The sequence below is a fragment of the Sceloporus occidentalis genome, unplaced genomic scaffold (genome assembly GCF_023333645.1).
Source record: "Sceloporus occidentalis isolate IW3139 unplaced genomic scaffold, rSceOcc1.0.p SCAF_28, whole genome shotgun sequence".
In the NCBI taxonomy this organism is placed as follows: Eukaryota; Metazoa; Chordata; class Lepidosauria; order Squamata; family Phrynosomatidae; genus Sceloporus; species Sceloporus occidentalis.
The window spans coordinates 3834415-3848717 of NW_028317008.1; the positions used below are offsets into that span (position 1 = coordinate 3834415).

A 14303-nucleotide genomic window follows, 5' to 3' on the forward strand; every position below is an offset into this window, starting at 1 on the left:
ACGCCTCCAGAGAGACTGGTGCCTAAATCCAGCGCCTTAGACTGCTCGGCCACGCTATCGAGTGACAGCCGACGGTGTACCACTCTCCAAGGGGGTTTACTCACCAAAGGAAGAGTTGTAGTTTCAACTCCCTTCACTTCACTATTCATCATGAAGTGGACCCTTTCACCAGCAGGAAGGACAAAGCTGGCCCTGAGTAATGCAAGATTGAATGGGTGAGGAGACTTTGAAGAAATAACACTGATTTTGCTATACTGGGCCAACCAAGCTCTTCCTGCAGCAGAAGCTGACTGGGGTTAGAGCTTGATAATGTAGAATAACTTCAAGTAGGCTTAAAAGTATCTTTCTGCAACACTTTGCAAGAGACTTGCTACTGCTCTTGTTTCCGAGGCTGACAGAATGCAAAGTGACAAGTAGTTATTAACAAAGAGCTAATGAACAAACAAGTATTTCTAAGCACACTTGTCTACGTTAAGAAAACATGGCAGCGGTGGGATTTGAACGCACGCCTTAGACCGCTCGGCCATGCTACCGAGTGACGGTGGGTGGTGTACCACTCTCCAAGGGGGTTTACTCACCAAAGGAAGAGTTGTAGTTTCTTCTCCCTTCACTTCACTATTCATCATGAAGTGGACCCTTTCACCAGCAGAAAGGACAAAGCTGGCCCTGAGTAATGCAAGATTGAATGGGTGAGGGGACTTTGAAGAAATAACACAGATTTTGCTATACATTAAACTGGGCCAACCAAGCTCTTCCTGCAGCAGAAGCTGACTGGGGTTAGAGCTTGATAATGTAGAATAACTTCAAGTAGGCTTAAAAGTATCTTTCTGCAACACTTTGCAAGATAAGAGTCTTGCTACTGCTTGTTTCCCAGGCTGACAGAATGCAAGGTGACAAGTAGTTATTAACAAAGAGCTAATGAACAAACAAGTATTTCTAAGCACACTTGTCTACGTTAAGAAATCATGGCAGCAGTGGGATTCAAACCCACGCCTCCAGAGAAGCAGGAGCCTAAATCCAGCGCCTTAGACCGCTCGGTCACGCTACCAAGTGACAGGGGAGGGTGTACCACTCTCCAAGGGGGTTTACTCACCAAAGGAAGAGTTGTAGTTTCAACTCCCTCACTTCACTATTCATCATGAAGTGGACCCTTTCACCAGCAGGAAGGACAAAGCTGGCCCTGAGTAATGCAAGATTGAATGGGTGAGGGGACTTTGAAGAAATAACACAGATTTTGCTATACATTAAACTGGGCCAACCAAGCTCTTCCTGCAGCAGAAGCTGACTGGGGTTAGAGCTTGATAATGTAGAATAACTTCAAGTAGGCTTAAAAGTATCTTTCTGCAACACTTTGCAAGATAAGAGACTTGCTACTGCTCTTGTTTCCAAGGCTGACAGAATGCAAAGTGACAAGTAGTTATTAACAAAGAGCTAATAAACAAACAAGTATTTCTAAGCACACTTGTCTACGTTAAGAAAACATGGCAGTGGTGGGATTTGAACCCACGCCTCCGAAGAGGCTGGAGCCTTAATCCAGTGCCTTAGACCGCTCAGCCACGCTACCGAGTGACGGCAGAGGAGCCAAAGGAAGAGTTGTAGTTTCTTCTCCCTTCACTTCACTATTCATCATGAAGTGGACCCTTTCACCAGCAGGAAGGACAAAGCTGGCCCTGAGTAATGCAAGATTGAATGGGTGAGGGGACTTTGAAAAAACAACACAGATTTTGCGATACATTAAACTGGGCCAACCAAGCTCTTCCTGCAGCAGAAGCTGACTGGGGTTAGAGCTTGATAATGTAGAATAACTTCAAGTAGGCTTAAAAGTATCTTTCTGCAACACTTTGCAAGATAAGAGTCTTGCTACTGCTTGTTTCCCAGGCTGACAGAATGCAAGGTGACAAGTAGTTATTAACAAAGAGCTAATGAACAAACAAGTATTTCTAAGCACACTTGTCTACGTTAAGAAAACATGGCAGCAGTGGAATTCGAACCCATGCCTCCAGAGAAACAGGAGCCTAAATCCAGCGCCTTAGACCGCTCGGTCACGCTACCAAGAGACAGTGGAGGGTGTACCACTCTCCAAGGGGGTTTACTCACCAAAGGAAGAGTTGTAGTTTCAACTCCCTCACTTCACTATTCATCATGAAGTGGACCCTTTCACCAGCAGGAAGGACAAAGCTGGCCCTGAGTAATGCAAGATTGAATGGGTGAGGGGACTTTGAAGAAATAACACTGATTTTGCTATACTGGGCCAACCAAGCTCTTCCTGCAGGAGAAGCTGACTGGGGTTAGAGCTTGATAATGTAGAATAACTTCAAGTAAGCTTAAAAGTATCTTTCTGAAACACTTTGCAAGATAAGAGACTTGCTACTGCTTGTTTCCCAGGCTGACAGAATGCAAGATGACAAGTAGTTATTAACAAAGAGCTAATGAACAAACAAGTATTTCTAAGCACACTTGTCTACGTTAAGAAAACATGGCAGCAGTGGGTTTGAACCCATGCCTCCAGAGAGACTGGAGCCTAAATCTAGCGCCTTAGACCGCTCTGCCAGGCTACCAATTGAAAGTTTAGCGCACGCATGGCAGTGGTGGGATTTGAACCCACGCATGGGCCAACCAAGCTCTTCCTGCAGCAGAAGCTGACTGGGGTTAGAGCTTGATAATGTAGAATAACTTCAAGTAGGCTTAAAAGTATCTTTCTGCAACACTTTGCAAGAGACTTGCTACTGCTCTTGTTTCCAAGGCTGACAGAATGCAAAGTGACAAGTAGTTATTAACAAAGAGCTAATAAACAAACAAGTATTTCTAAGCACACTTGTCTACGTTAAGAAAACACGGCAGCGGTGGGATTTGAACCCACGCCTCCGAAAAGACTGGCGCCTTAGACCACTCGGCCACGGCAGAGGAGCCAAAGGGAGAGTTGTAGTTTCTTCTCCCTTCACTTCACTATTCATCATGAAGTGGACCCTTTCACCAGCAGGAAGGACAAAGCTGGCCCTGGGTAATGCAAGATTGAATGGGTGAGGGGACTTTGAAAAAACAACACAGATTTTGCGATACATTAAACTGGGCCAACCAAGCTCTTCCTGCAGCAGAAGCTGACTGGTGCAGGAAGAGCAGCTTCTGCTGCAGGAAGAGCTTTCTGCTGCAGGAAGAGCTTTTAAGCCTACTTGAAGTTATTCTACATTATCAAGCTCTAAAGCTTGATAATGTATAATAACTACAAAGCTGGCCCTGAGTAATGCAAAATTGAATGGGTGAGGGGACTGATTTTGCTATACTGGGCCAACCAAGCTCTTCCTGCAGCAGAAGCTGACTGGGGTTAGAGCTTGATAATGTAGAATAACTTCAAGGAGGCTTAAAAGTATCTTTCTGCAACACTTTGCAAGATAAGAGACTTGCTACTGCTTGTTTCCCAGGCTGACAGAATGCAAGGTGACAAGTAGTTATTAACAAAGAGCTAATGAACAAACAAGTATTTCTAAGCACACTTGTCTACGTTAAGAAAACATGGCAGCAGTGGAATTCGAACCCACGCCTCCAGAGAGACTGGAGCCTAAACCCAGCGCCTTAAACCGCTCGGCCACGCTACCGAGTGACGGCGGAGGGTGTACCACTCTCCAAGGGGGTTTACTCACCAAAGGAAGAGTTGTAGTTTCAACTCCCTTCACTTCACTATTCATCATGAAGTGGACCCTTTCACCAGCAGGAAGGACAAAGCTGGCCCTGAGTAATGCAAGATTGAATGGGTGAGGAGACTTTGAAGAAATAACACTGATTTTGCTATACTGGGCCAACCAAGCTCTTCCTGCAGCAGAAGCTGACTGGGGTTAGAGCTTGATAATGTAGAATAACTTCAAGTAGGCTTAAAAGTATCTTTCTGCAACACTTTGCAAGAGACTTGCTACTGCTCTTGTTTCCGAGGCTGACAGAATGCAAAGTGACAAGTAGTTATTAACAAAGAGCTAATGAACAAACAAGTATTTCTAAGCACACTTGTCTACGTTAAGAAAACATGGCAGCGGTGGGATTTGAACGCACGCCTCCGAAGAGACTGGAGCCTTAATCCAGCGCCTTAGACCGCTCGGCCACGCTACCGAGTGACGGCGGGTGGTGTACCACTCTCCAAGGGGGTTTACTCACCAAAGGAAGAGTTGTAGTTTCTTCTCCCTTCACTTCACTATTCATCATGAAGTGGACCCTTTCACCAGCAGAAAGGACAAAGCTGGCCCTGAGTAATGCAAGATTGAATGGGTGAGGGGACTTTGAAGAAATAACACAGATTTTGCTATACATTAAACTGGGCCAACCAAGCTCTTCCTGCAGCAGAAGCTGACTGGGGTTAGAGCTTGATAATGTAGAATAACTTCAAGTAGGCTTAAAAGTATCTTTCTGCAACACAAGAGTCTTGCTACTGCTTGTTTCCCAGGCTGACAGAATGCAAACCCACGCCTCCAGAGAGACTGTAGCCTAAATCCAGCGCCTTAGACCGCTCGGCCACGCTACCGACTGACGGCTTACGGTGTACCACTGTCCAAGGGGGTTTACTCACCAAAGGAAGAGTTGTAGTTTCAACTCCCTTCACTTCACTATTCATCATGAAGTGGACCCTTTCACCAGCAGGAAGGACAAAGCTGGCCCTGAGTAATGCAAGATTGAATGGGTGAGGGGACTGATTTTGCTATACTGGGCCAACCAAGCTCTTCCTGCAGCAGAAGCTGTCTGGGGTTAGAGCTTGATAATGTAGAATAACTTCAAGTAGGCTTAAAAGTATCTTTCTGCAACACTTTGCAAGATAAGAGACTTGCTACTGCTTGTTTCCCAGGCTGACAGAATGCAAGCTGACAAGTAGTTACTAACAAAGAGCTAATGAACAAACAAGTATTTCTAAGCACACTTGTCTACGTTAAGAAAACATGGCAGTGGTGGGATTTGAACCCACGCCTCCGAAGAGACTGGAGCCTTAATCCAGCGCCTTAGATCGCTCGCCCATGCTACCGAGTGATGGTGAGTGATGTACCACTCTCCAAGGGGGTTTACTCACCAAAGGAAGAGTTGTAGTTTCAACTCCCTTCACTTCACTATTCATCATGAAGTGGACCCTTTCACCAGCAGGAAGGACAAAGCTGGCCCTGAGTAATGCAAGATTGAATGGGTGAGGAGACTTTGAAGAAATAACACTGATTTTGCTATACTGGGCCAACCAAGCTCTTCCTGCAGCAGAAGCTGACTGGGGTTAGAGCTTGATAATGTAGAATAACTTCAAGTAGGCTTAAAAGTATCTTTCTGCAACACTTTGCAAGAGACTTGCTACTGCTCTTGTTTCCGAGGCTGACAGAATGCAAAGTGACAAGTAGTTATTAACAAAGAGCTAATGAACAAACAAGTATTTCTAAGCACACTTGTCTACGTTAAGAAAACATGGCAGCCGTGGGATTCGAACGCACGCCTCCGAAGAGACTGGAGCCTTAATCCAGCGCCTTAGACCGCTCGGCCACCCTACCGAGTGACGGCGGGTGGTGTACCACTCTCCAAGGGGGTTTACTCACCAAAGGAAGAGTTGTAGTTTCTTCTCCCTTCACTTCACTATTCATCATGAAGTGGACCCTTTCACCAGCAGAAAGGACAAAGCTGGCCCTGAGTAATGCAAGATTGAATGGGTGAGGGGACTTTGAAGAAATAACACAGATTTTGCTATACATTAAACTGGGCCAACCAAGCTCTTCCTGCAGCAGAAGCTGACTGGGGTTAGAGCTTGATAATGTAGAATAACTTCAAGTAGGCTTAAAAGTATCTTTCTGCAACACTTTGCAAGATAAGAGACTTGCTACTGCTTGTTTCCCAGGCTGACAGAATGCAAGGTGACAAGTAGTTATTAACAAAGAGCTAATAAACAAACAAGTATTTCTAAGCACACTTGTCTACGTTAAGAAATCATGGCAGCAGCGGGATTCAAACCCACGCCTCCAGAGAAACAGAAGCCTAAATCCAGCGCCTTAGACCGCTCGGTCACGCTACCAAGTGACAGTGGAGGGTGTACCACTCTCCAAGGGGGTTTACTCACCAAAGGAAGAGTTGTAGTTTCAACTCCCTCACTTCACTATTCATCATGAAGTGGACCCTTTCACCAGCAGGAAGGACAAAGCTGGCCCTGAGTAATGCAAGATTGAATGGGTGAGGGGACTTTGAAGAAATAACACTGATTTTGCTATACTGGGCCAACCAAGCTCTTCCTGCAGCAGAAGCTGACTGGGGTTAGAGCTTGATAATGTAGAATAACTTCAAGTAGGCTTAAAAGTATCTTTCTGCAACACTTTGCAAGATAAGAGTCTTCCTACTGCTTGTTTCCCAGGCTGACAGAATGCAAGGTGACAAGTAGTTATTAACAAAGAGCTAATGAACAAACAAGTATTTCTAAGCACACTTGTCTACGTTAAGAAAACATGGCAGTGCTGGGATTCGAACCCACGCCTCCAGAGGGATTGGAGCCTAAATCCAGCGCCTTAGACCGCTCGGCCACGCTACTGAGTAATTGTGGAGTGTGTACCACTCTCCAAGGGGGTTTACTCACCAAACGAAGAGTTGTAGTTTCAACTCCCTTCACTTCACTATTCATCATGAAGTGGACCCGTTCACCAGCAGGAAGGACAAAGGTGGCCCTGAGTAATGCAAGATTGAATCAGTGAAGGGACTGATTTTGCTATACTGGGCCAACCAAGCTCTTCCTGCAGCAGAAGCTGACTGGTGCAGGAAGAGCAGCTTCTGCTGCAGGAAGAGCTTTCTGCTGCAGGAAGAGCTTTTAAGCCTACTTGAAGTTATTCTACATTATCAAGCTCTAAAGCTTGATAATGTATAATAACTACAAAGCTGGCCCTGAGTAATGCAAAATTGAATGGGTGAGGGGACTGATTTTGCTATACTGGGCCAACCAAGCTCTTCCTGCAGCAGAAGCTGACTGGGGTTAGAGCTTGATAATGTAGAATAACTTCAAGGAGGCTTAAAAGTATCTTTCTGCAACACTTTGCAAGATAAGAGACTTGCTACTGCTTGTTTCCCAGGCTGACAGAATGCAAGGTGACAAGTAGTTATTAACAAAGAGCTAATGAACAAACAAGTATTTCTAAGCACACTTGTCTACGTTAAGAAAACATGGCAGCAGTGGAATTCGAACCCACGCCTCCAGAGAGACTGGAGCCTAAACCCAGCGCCTTAAACCGCTCGGCCACGCTACCGAGTGACGGAGGAGGGTGTACCACTCTCCAAGGGGGTTTACTCACCAAAGGAAGAGTTGTAGTTTCAACTCCCTTCACTTCACTATTCATCATGAAGTGGACCCTTTCACCAGCAGGAAGGACAAAGCTGGCCCTGAGTAATGCAAGATTGAATGGGTGAGGGGACTTTGAAGAAATAACACTGATTTTGCTATACTGGGCCAACCAAGCTCTTCCTGCAGCAGAAGCTGACTGGGGTTAGAGCTTGATAATGTAGAATAACTTCAAGTAGGCTTAAAAGTATCTTTCTGCAACACTTTGCAAGATAAGAGACTTGCTACTGCTTGTTTCCCAGGCTGACAGAATGCAAGCTGACAAGTAGTTACTAACAAAGAGCTAATGAACAAACAAGTATTTCTAAGCACACTTGTCTACGTTAAGAAAATATGGCAGCGGTGGGATTTGAACCCACGCCTCCGAAGAGACCTTAATCCAGCCTTAATCCAGCGCCTTAGACCGCTCGGCCACGCTACCGAGTGATGGCGGGAGGTGTACCACTCTCCAAGGGGGTTTACTCACCAAAGGAAGAGTTGTAGTTTCTTCTCCCTTCACTTCACTATTCATCATGAAGTGGACCCTTTCACCAGCAGGAAGGACAAAGCTGGCCCTGAGTAATGCAAGATTGAATGGGTGAGGGGACTTTGAAGAAATAACACTGATTTTGCTATACATTAAACTGGGCCAACCATGCTCTTCCTGCAGCAGAAGCTGACTGGGGTTAGAGCTTGATAATGCAGAATAACTTCAAGTAGGCTTAAAAGTATCTTTCTGCAACACTTTGCAAGATAAGAGACTTGCTACTGCTTGTTTCCCAGGCTGACAGAATGCAAGGTGACAAGTAGTTATTAACAAAGAGCTAATGAACAAACAAGTATTTCTAAGCACACTTGTCTACGTTAAGAAAACATGGCAGCGGTGGGATTTGAACCCACGCCTCTGAAGAGACTGGAGCCTTAAGCAAGCGCCTTAGACCGCTCGGTCACGCTACCAGGTGACAGTGGCGGGTGTACCACTCTCCAAGGGGGTTTACTCACCAAAGGAAGAGTTGTAGTTTCAACTCCCTCACTTCACTATTCATCATGAAGTGGACCCTTTCACCAGCAGGAAGGACAAAGCTGGCCCTGAGTAATGCAAGATTGAATGGGTGAGGGGACTGATTTTGATATACTGGGCCAACCAAGCTCTTCCTGCAGCAGAAGCTGACTGGGGTTAGAGCTTGATAATGTAGAATAACTTCAAGTAGGCTTAAAAGTATCTTTCTGCAACACTTTGCAAGATAAGAGACTTGCTACTGCTTGTTTCCCAGGCTGACAGAATGCAAGGTGACAAGTAGTTATTAACAAAGAGCTAATAAACAAACAAGTATTTCTAAGCACACTTGTCTACGTTAAGAAATCATGGCAGCAGTGGGATTCAAACCCACGCCTCCAGAGAAACAGGAGCCTAAATCCAGCGCCTTAGACCGCTCGGTCACGCTACCAAGTGACAGTGGAGGGTGTACCACTCTCCAAGGGGGTTTACTCACCAAAGGAAGAGTTGTAGTTTCAACTCCCTCACTTCACTATTCATCATGAAGTGGACCCTTTCACCAGCAGGAAGGACAAAGCTGGCCCTGAGTAATGCAAGATTGAATGGGTGAGGGGACTTTGAAGAAATAACACTGATTTTGCTATACTGGGCCAACCAATCTCTTCCTGCAGCAGAAGCTGACTGGGGTTAGAGCTTGATAATGTAGAATAACTTCAAGTAGGCTTAAAAGTATCTTTCTGCAACACTTTGCAAGATAAGAGTCTTCCTACTGCTTGTTTCCCAGGCTGACAGAATGCAAGGTGACAAGTAGTTATTAACAAAGAGCTAATGAACAAACAAGTATTTCTAAGCACACTTGTCTACGTTAAGAAAACATGGCAGTGCTGGGATTCGAACCCACGCCTCCAGAGGGATTGGAGCCTAAATCCAGCGCCTTAGACCGCTCGGCCACGCTACTGAGTAATTGTGGAGTGTGTACCACTCTCCAAGGGGGTTTACTCACCAAACGAAGAGTTGTAGTTTCAACTCCCTTCACTTCACTATTCATCATGAAGTGGACCCGTTCACCAGCAGGAAGGACAAAGGTGGCCCTGAGTAATGCAAGATTGAATCAGTGAAGGGACTGATTTTGCTATACTGGGCCAACCAAGCTCTTCCTGCAGCAGAAGCTGACTGGTGCAGGAAGAGCAGCTTCTGCTGCAGGAAGAGCTTTCTGCTGCAGGAAGAGCTTTTAAGCCTACTTGAAGTTATTCTACATTATCAAGCTCTAAAGCTTGATAATGTATAATAACTACAAAGCTGGCCCTGAGTAATGCAAAATTGAATGGGTGAGGGGACTGATTTTGCTATACTGGGCCAACCAAGCTCTTCCTGCAGCAGAAGCTGACTGGGGTTAGAGCTTGATAATGTAGAATAACTTCAAGGAGGCTTAAAAGTATCTTTCTGCAACACTTTGCAAGATAAGAGACTTGCTACTGCTTGTTTCCCAGGCTGACAGAATGCAAGGTGACAAGTAGTTATTAACAAAGAGCTAATGAACAAACAAGTATTTCTAAGCACACTTGTCTACGTTAAGAAAACATGGCAGCAGTGGAATTCGAACCCACGCCTCCAGAGAGACTGGAGCCTAAACCCAGCGCCTTAAACCGCTCGGCCACGCTACCGAGTGACGGCGGAGGGTGTACCACTCTCCAAGGGGGTTTACTCACCAAAGGAAGAGTTGTAGTTTCAACTCCCTTCACTTCACTATTCATCATGAAGTGGACCCTTTCACCAGCAGGAAGGACAAAGCTGGCCCTGAGTAATGCAAGATTGAATGGGTGAGGGGACTTTGAAGAAATAACACTGATTTTGCTATACTGGGCCAACCAAGCTCTTCCTGCAGCAGAAGCTGACTGGGGTTAGAGCTTGATAATGTAGAATAACTTCAAGTAGGCTTAAAAGTATCTTTCTGCAACACTTTGCAAGATAAGAGACTTGCTACTGCTTGTTTCCCAGGCTGACAGAATGCAAGCTGACAAGTAGTTACTAACAAAGAGCTAATGAACAAACAAGTATTTCTAAGCACACTTGTCTACGTTAAGAAAATATGGCAGCGGTGGGATTTGAACCCACGCCTCCGAAGAGACCTTAATCCAGCCTTAATCCAGCGCCTTAGACCGCTCGGCCACGCTACCGAGTGATGGCGGGAGGTGTACCACTCTCCAAGGGGGTTTACTCACCAAAGGAAGAGTTGTAGTTTCTTCTCCCTTCACTTCACTATTCATCATGAAGTGGACCCTTTCACCAGCAGGAAGGACAAAGCTGGCCCTGAGTAATGCAAGATTGAATGGGTGAGGGGACTTTGAAGAAATAACACTGATTTTGCTATACATTAAACTGGGCCAACCATGCTCTTCCTGCAGCAGAAGCTGACTGGGGTTAGAGCTTGATAATGCAGAATAACTTCAAGTAGGCTTAAAAGTATCTTTCTGCAACACTTTGCAAGATAAGAGACTTGCTACTGCTTGTTTCCCAGGCTGACAGAATGCAAGGTGACAAGTAGTTATTAACAAAGAGCTAATGAACAAACAAGTATTTCTAAGCACACTTGTCTACGTTAAGAAAACATGGCAGCGGTGGGATTTGAACCCACGCCTCTGAAGAGACTGGAGCCTTAAGCAAGCGCCTTAGACCGCTCGGTCACGCTACCAGGTGACAGTGGCGGGTGTACCACTCTCCAAGGGGGTTTACTCACCAAAGGAAGAGTTGTAGTTTCAACTCCCTCACTTCACTATTCATCATGAAGTGGACCCTTTCACCAGCAGGAAGGACAAAGCTGGCCCTGAGTAATGCAAGATTGAATGGGTGAGGGGACTGATTTTGATATACTGGGCCAACCAAGCTCTTCCTGCAGCAGAAGCTGACTGGGGTTAGAGCTTGATAATGTAGAATAACTTCAAGTAGGCTTAAAAGTATCTTTCTGCAACACTTTGCAAGATAAGAGACTTGCTACTGCTTGTTTCCCAGGCTGACAGAATGCAAGGTGACAAGTAGTTATTAACAAAGAGCTAATAAACAAACAAGTATTTCTAAGCACACTTGTCTACGTTAAGAAATCATGGCAGCAGTGGGATTCAAACCCACGCCTCCAGAGAAACAGGAGCCTAAATCCAGCGCCTTAGACCGCTCGGTCACGCTACCAAGTGACAGTGGAGGGTGTACCACTCTCCAAGGGGGTTTACTCACCAAAGGAAGAGTTGTAGTTTCAACTCCCTCACTTCACTATTCATCATGAAGTGGACCCTTTCACCAGCAGGAAGGACAAAGCTGGCCCTGAGTAATGCAAGATTGAATGGGTGAGGGGACTTTGAAGAAATAACACTGATTTTGCTATACTGGGCCAACCAATCTCTTCCTGCAGCAGAAGCTGACTGGGGTTAGAGCTTGATAATGTAGAATAACTTCAAGTAGGCTTAAAAGTATCTTTCTGCAACACTTTGCAAGATAAGAGTCTTCCTACTGCTTGTTTCCCAGGCTGACAGAATGCAAGGTGACAAGTAGTTATTAACAAAGAGCTAATGAACAAACAAGTATTTCTAAGCACATTTGTCTACGTTAAGAAAACATGGTAGCGGTGGGATTCAAACCCACGCCTCCAGAGAGACTAGAGCCTAAATCCAGCACCTTAGACCGCTCTGCCTGGCTACCAATTGAAAGTTTAGCACACGCATGGCAGTGGTGGGATTTGAACCCACGCCTGGGCCAACCAAGCTCTTCCTGCAGCAGAAGCTGACTGGGGTTAGAGCTTGATAATGTAGAATAACTTCAAGTAGGCTTAAAAGTATCTTTCTGCAACACTTTGCAAGATAAGAGACTTGCTACTGCTTGTTTCCCAGGCTGACAGAATGCAAGCTGACAAGTAGTTACTAACAAAGAGCTAATGAACAAACAAGTATTTCTAAGCACATTTGTCTACGTTAAGAAAACATGGTAGCGGTGGGATTTGAACCCACGCCTCCGAAGAGACTGGAGCCTAAATCCAGCGCCTTGGACCGCTCGGCCACGCTACCGAGTGACTGCGGACGGTGTACCACTCTCCAAGAGGGTTTACTCACCAAAGCAAGAGTTGTAGTTTCAACTCCCTTCACTTCACTATTCATCATGAAGTGGACCCTTTCACCAGCAGGAAGGACAAAGCTGGCCCTGAGTAATGCAAGATTGAATGGGTGAGGAGACTTTGAAGAAATAACACTGATTTTGCTATACTGGGCCAACCAAGCTCTTCCTGCAGCAGAAGCTGACTGGGGTTAGAGCTTGATAATGTAGAATAACTTCAAGTAGGCTTAAAAGTATCTTTCTGCAACACTTTGCAAGAGACTTGCTACTGCTCTTGTTTCCGAGGCTGACAGAATTCAAAGTGACAAGTAGTTATTAACAAAGAGCTAATGAACAAACAAGTATTTCTAAGCACACTTGTCTACGTTAAGAAAACATGGCAGCAGTGGGATTTGAACGCACGCCTCCGAAGAGACTGGAGCCTTAATCCAGCGCCTTAGACCGCTCGGCCACGCTACCGAGTGACGGCGGGTGGTGTACCACTCTCCAAGGGGGTTTACGCACCAAAGGAAGAGTTGTAGTTTCTTCTCCCTTCACTTCACTATTCATCATGAAGTGGACCCTTTCACCAGCAGGAAGGACAAAGCTGGCCCTGAGTAATGCAAGATTGAATGGGTGAGGGGACTTTGAAGAAATAACACTGATTTTGCTATACTGGGCCAACCAACCTCTTCCTGCAGCAGAAGCTGACTGGGGTTAGAGCTTGATAATGTAGAATAACTTCAAGTAGGCTTAAAAGTATCTTTCTGCAACACTTTGCAAGATAAGAGACTTGCTACTGCTTGTTTCCCAGGCTGACAGAATGCAAGGTGACAAGTAGTTACTAACAAAGAGCTAATGAACAAACAAGTATTTCTAAGCACACTTGTCTACGTGAAGAAAACATGGCAGCGGTGGGATTTGAACCCACGCCTCCGAAGAGACTGGAGCCTTAATCCAGCGCCTTAGACTGCTCGGCCACGCTACCGAGTGACGGCGAGTGGTGTGCCACTCTCCAAGTGGGTTTACTCACCAAAGGAAGAGTTGTAGTTTCAACTCCCTCACTTCACTATTCATCATGAAGTGGACCCTTTCACCAGCAGGAAGGACAAAGCTGGCCCTGAGTAATGCAAGATTGAATGGGTGAGGGGACTTTGAAGAAATAACAGATTTTGCTATACTGGGCCAACCAAGCTCTTCCTGCAGCAGAAGCTGACTGGGGTTAGAGCTTGATAATGTAGAATAACTTCAAGTAGGCTTAAAAGTATCTTTCTGCAACACTTTGCAAGATAAGAGTCTTGCTACTGCTTGTTTCCCAGGCTGACAGAATGCAAGCTGACAAGTAGTTACTAACAAAGAGCTAATGAACAAACAAGTATTTCTAAGCACACTTGTCTACGTTAAGAAAACATGGCAGTGGTGGGATTCGAAGCGACGCCTCCAGAGAGACTGGAGCCTAAATCCAGCGCCTTTGACCGCTCGGCCACGCTACCGAGTGACGGGGGACGGTGTACCACAAGGGGGTTTACTCACCAAAGGAAGAGTTGTAGTTTCAACTCCCTTCACTTCACTATTCATCATGAAGTGGACCCTTTCACCAGCAGGAAGGACAAAGCTGGCCCTGAGTAATGCAAGATTGAATGGGTGAGGGGACTGATTTTGATATACTGGGCCAACCAAGCTCTTCCTGCAGCAGAAGCTGACTGGGGTTAGAGCTTGATAATGTAGAATAACTTCAAGTAGGCTTAAAAGTATCTTTCTGCAACACTTTGCAAGATGAGACTTGCTTCTGCTTGTTTCCCAGGCTGACACAATGCAAGGTGACCAGTAGTTATTAACAAAGAGCTAATGAACAAACAAGTATTTCTAAGCACATTTGTCTACGTTAAGAAAACATGGTAGCGGTGGGATTCAAACCCACGCCTC

At 45.6% G+C, this 14303-nt stretch overlaps 7 non-coding genes across 7 annotated transcripts; all 7 read right to left on the minus strand.

The window, feature by feature from the left end:
- Window positions 1-1482: 1482 nt before the first annotated feature.
- Window positions 1483-1564, minus strand: TRNAL-AAG (transfer RNA leucine (anticodon AAG)). Its single transcript has one exon. It is a non-coding gene; the product is annotated as a tRNA-Leu (tRNA).
- Window positions 1565-4016: 2452 nt separating this feature from the next.
- TRNAL-AAG (transfer RNA leucine (anticodon AAG)) lies at window positions 4017-4098 on the minus strand. The gene has a single exon. It is a non-coding gene; the product is annotated as a tRNA-Leu (tRNA).
- A 3560-nt stretch (window positions 4099-7658) lies between these two features.
- Window positions 7659-7745, minus strand: TRNAL-AAG (transfer RNA leucine (anticodon AAG)). Its single transcript is given in 2 exon segments — window positions 7659-7693; window positions 7708-7745. It is a non-coding gene; the product is annotated as a tRNA-Leu (tRNA).
- Window positions 7746-10390: 2645 nt separating this feature from the next.
- Window positions 10391-10477, minus strand: TRNAL-AAG (transfer RNA leucine (anticodon AAG)). The gene is given in 2 exon segments: window positions 10391-10425; window positions 10440-10477. It is a non-coding gene; the product is annotated as a tRNA-Leu (tRNA).
- Window positions 10478-12270: 1793 nt separating this feature from the next.
- Window positions 12271-12352, minus strand: TRNAL-UAG (transfer RNA leucine (anticodon UAG)). The gene has a single exon. It is a non-coding gene; the product is annotated as a tRNA-Leu (tRNA).
- Window positions 12353-12775: 423 nt separating this feature from the next.
- On the minus strand, window positions 12776-12857 carry TRNAL-AAG (transfer RNA leucine (anticodon AAG)). Its single transcript has one exon. It is a non-coding gene; the product is annotated as a tRNA-Leu (tRNA).
- Window positions 12858-13283: 426 nt separating this feature from the next.
- On the minus strand, window positions 13284-13365 carry TRNAL-AAG (transfer RNA leucine (anticodon AAG)). The gene has a single exon. It is a non-coding gene; the product is annotated as a tRNA-Leu (tRNA).
- Between the last annotated feature and the right edge of the window lie 938 nt (window positions 13366-14303).